Source organism: Pelophylax lessonae, assembly GCF_965119305.1.
Source record: "Pelophylax lessonae genome assembly, chromosome: 3".
Lineage (NCBI taxonomy): Eukaryota > Metazoa > Chordata > Amphibia > Anura > Ranidae > Pelophylax > Pelophylax lessonae.
Genome location: NC_138770.1, coordinates 240,923,236 through 240,927,068, shown reverse-complemented (window position 1 = coordinate 240,927,068; position 3,833 = coordinate 240,923,236). Strand labels below are relative to the sequence as shown.

Below are 3,833 nucleotides of genomic sequence, written 5' to 3'. Positions count from 1 at the left end.
GTTATGACGCCGGGAAAAACCGGCGTTAAAAACGCGCGTTAAACAGCGTTTCTCAAATTATGTTAATGAGCGTTAAGCCGCGTTAAGCCGCGTCAGCGCTAAATAGCGTTTTTTAAAAAAATCAGTCCTCCTCCATTTTCCACACCCAAAATAACCACAATGCAATGTGTGGAAGCCATTTTGGTAGGAGAGAGAGAGAGGAGAGAGCATTTTCAGATCAGTTGAGAGTGTTTCTTGTATTTTCGGAGTATTTTTTGCATTTCTGAGTCATGGATCCTGTTATGCAGAAGGTTGATGAGGCGATCCTGCTCATCATCTTGAGAAGGATGCGTAGAAGGAGACAGTTGGAGGAGGAGAATGAGAGGAGCAGACGGCGAAGGTTCTGGGTGCATCCTGTCATGTTGCAGCGTCTGTCCGTGGGGTACTTTACCACCATGTACACCCAACTCCGCATGTATCCGGACATGCGGAGTGGTACAACTTCTCACGTATGTCCGTTCCGCTTTTCGATGACCTGCTGGAGAAGCTCAGGCCAAGGCTATCCAGGATGGACACGAACATGCGAAGCAGTGTGTCACCGGAGGAAAGGCTGCTTGTGACACTTCGGTAAGTGAAATCATTTGTGGGTGTTTTGTATAGGGTTAGTACTTGGGTTAAGAGGGTTAGGTGGTGAGGTCCTAGTTAAAACATTTTCAATGTATTTTTGAAAGATAGATGTAATATGTAATCATTTTTTCTTTTTATTTTAGGTTTCTTGCTACTGGCCAAAGCTTTGTCTCCTTACACCACTATTTTCTTCTAGGTGTCTCCACGGTGGCCAAAATTGTTAAGGAGACATGTGCGGCAATATGGGAGCAGTTGAAGGAGGTGGTCATGCCGGAGCCGACTGAAGAGATGTGGGAAGCAGTTGTCGACGAATTTTGGGAGAAAACCCAGTTCCCCAACTGTATCGGTGCCCTTGATGGAAAACACATCAGGGTGAAGAAGCCCCCCCATTCCGGCTCTGCATACTTTAACTACAAGAAATATTTTTCTGTGGTACTCCTGGCATTGTCTGATGCCCATCTTCAATTCCTTGCTGTTGATGTAGGAGCATATGGCAGCCAGGGTGATGCCCGCATCTTTCGAGAATCGGCCTTTGGACGTCGGCTACACGAAGGACGACTCAACATACCAACAAGCAGGCCGCTACCGTGTACTGAGGAACCAAGCTTGCCATTGGTCATGGTGGCCGACGAAGCATTTGGACTGGCAGAAAATCTGATGAGGCCATACAGTGGCTATGGACTGAGTCACACCAAACGTATATTCAATTATCGGCTGAGCCGAGCTCGTCGTGTTGTGGAGTGTGCGTTTGGTGTGTGCTCAGCAAAATGGAGGGTTTTGCTGTCATGTATGCAACTGGATGTTGACAATGCCACCAAGGTTGTCCTGGCCTGCTGTGTTTTGCACAATTTCCTAAGGAGAAGCAACAGGAGCAGCGTTGAACCAGAGCCACGTAACCCCATGCACCGCGTGCAGTTTATGGACTTACGAACAACAGCACGAGTCATGACCATCAGAGATAAGTTTGCGGATTTCTTTGTCTCGCCTGATGGGGAAGTGGCATGGCAGGATAATTTTGTCTAAAATCATTCTACTTGTAAACTTTGTGATATCTTCACATACAGCTTTTATTAAACATGTATGTCAGTTCTTTTGATGTCTATCATTCTTCCATTGTTCCAGTTCAATGTTGCATGTGGCAAGTGTGTGCCAGCCCAATGGCCTGTGCATACACTTGCCACATGCAGAAGAAGGAGGGGGGTTTCCTTCTGCATGTGGCAAGTGTGTGCCAGCCCAATGGCCTGTGCATACACTTGCCACATGCAGAAGAAGGAGGGGGGTTTCCTTCTGCATGTGGCAAGTGTGTGCCAGCCCAAAGGCCTGTGCATACACTTGCCACATGCAGAAGAAGGAGGGGGGTTTCCTTCTGCATGTGGCAAGTGTGTGCCAGCCCTGGTCTGTGCATACACTTGCCACATGCAGAAGAAGGAGGGGGGTTTCCTTCTGCATGTGGCAAGTGTGTGCCAGCCCAATGGCCTGTGCATACACTTGCCACATGCAGAAGAAGGAGGGGGGTTTCCTTCTGCATGTGGCAAGTGTGTGCCAGCCCTGGTCTGTGCATACACTTGCCACATGCAGAAGAAGGAGGGGGGTTTCCTTCTGCATGTGGCAAGTGTGTGCCAGCCCAATGGCCTGTGCATACACTTGCCACATGCAGAAGAAGGAGGGGGGTTTCCTTCTGCATGTGGCAAGTGTGTGCCAGCCCTGGTCTGTGCATACACTTGCCACATGCAGAAGAAGGAGGGGGGTTTCCTTCTGCATGTGGCAAGTGTGTGCCAGCCCAATGGCCTGTGCATACACTTGCCACATGCAGAAGAAGGAGGGGGGTTTCCTTCTGCATGTGGCAAGTGTGTGCCAGCCCTGGTCTGTGCATACACTTGCCACATGCAGAAGAAGGAGGGGGGTTTCCTTCTGCATGTGGCAAGTGTGTGCCAGCCCAATGGCCTGTGCATACACTTGCCACATGCAGAAGAAGGAGGGGGGTTTCCTTCTGCATGTGGCAAGTGTGTGCCAGCCCTGGTCTGTGCATACACTTGCCACATGCAGAAGAAGGAGGGGGGTTTCCTTCTGCATGTGGCAAGTGTGTGCCAGCCAAATGGCCTGTGCATACACTTGCCACATGCAGAAGAAGGAGGGGGGTTTCCTTCTGCAAGTGGCAAGTGTGTGCCAGCCCAATGGCCTGTGCATACACTTGCCACATGCAGAAGAAGGAGGGGGGTTTCCTTCTGCATGTGGCAAGTGTGTGCCAGCCCAATGGCCTGTGCAGATGTACTTCTATTTCAACATACAACTTTAAAAAAAAATGAGGCAAAATATCATTTCAAAAAAAGGTTTTTATTCAAATAAACACAAAAAAAAGAAAAAAATCACAAATGCTGGTAGGTGTATCCTGACTGATCGTCCTGGCTTGACCGCGGTGACTTCGAACGTGGATAGCTGATGTCAGGATGCGAGTGGGTGGCTTGGACATGTCATTCCTGCGCAACCTCATGGTGGTAAGGGGGTCCAGGTAAGTTTGGTGGCGGGTAATGGGTAGGTGGTTGGGAGAAATCAATGGAGGAGTGGGGTGGGAAATAGGAGGGCGGGGACAAGACAGGTGTTGGGTGGCGTTGCGGAGGGGACAAGGTAGGTAGGTGGCGTTGCGGAGGGGGGCGGTATTGAAAGTGGGGTGTTAGCGTTGCTGAGGTCACAGAGGGCATTGGGGGATCAAGAAAAGTGTTGAATGGATCGTTTGATGGTGGCGGGCCACCACTTAGTTTTGCATGCCTATATTGTGTCACTCAAGTGTTCAATTTGCCTGTATATTGCTTGTCTTGTTATTATATAATATATACAGTATATATTGATCTGTTTCATTTATTTTCAACAAATGTACAGATAGAGTTATTGCTTACCAGTCAAACATATTGATATTATAATAAAGCAAGATGTACTACTCCTAATTATACCCATCTATCCTTTCAAAGTGCTCTTTACTAATTGTGCAGGAGCACATAGTACAAAATTATCATCCTTTAAATTATCTGTGCATTGACCGCGTGTCCAGATCTCATCCTGTGTTTTGGATTAAAACTATCTATTTCACTGAAAAAGCCACCAACATATTGTAGTGGCCTTGTTACACAGTATACTGTATAAGCACTTTCACTAAGCTGCAATTTAAACAGGATCCACATCAGCCAACTTTCAACTTTAATAAAAAAAATAAATCAACTCTATAGTGCATT

The 3,833-nt window shown here is 47.6% G+C and overlaps 1 pseudogene across 1 annotated transcript; it reads left to right on the top strand.

The window, feature by feature from the left end:
• The first annotated feature begins 269 nt into the window (after positions 1 to 269).
• Positions 270 to 1,629, top strand: LOC309551680 (annotated as a pseudogene). Its single transcript has 2 exons — positions 270 to 606; positions 750 to 1,629. The product of its transcript is annotated as an uncharacterized misc_RNA (transcript).
• Positions 1,630 to 3,833: the final 2,204 nt, after the last annotated feature.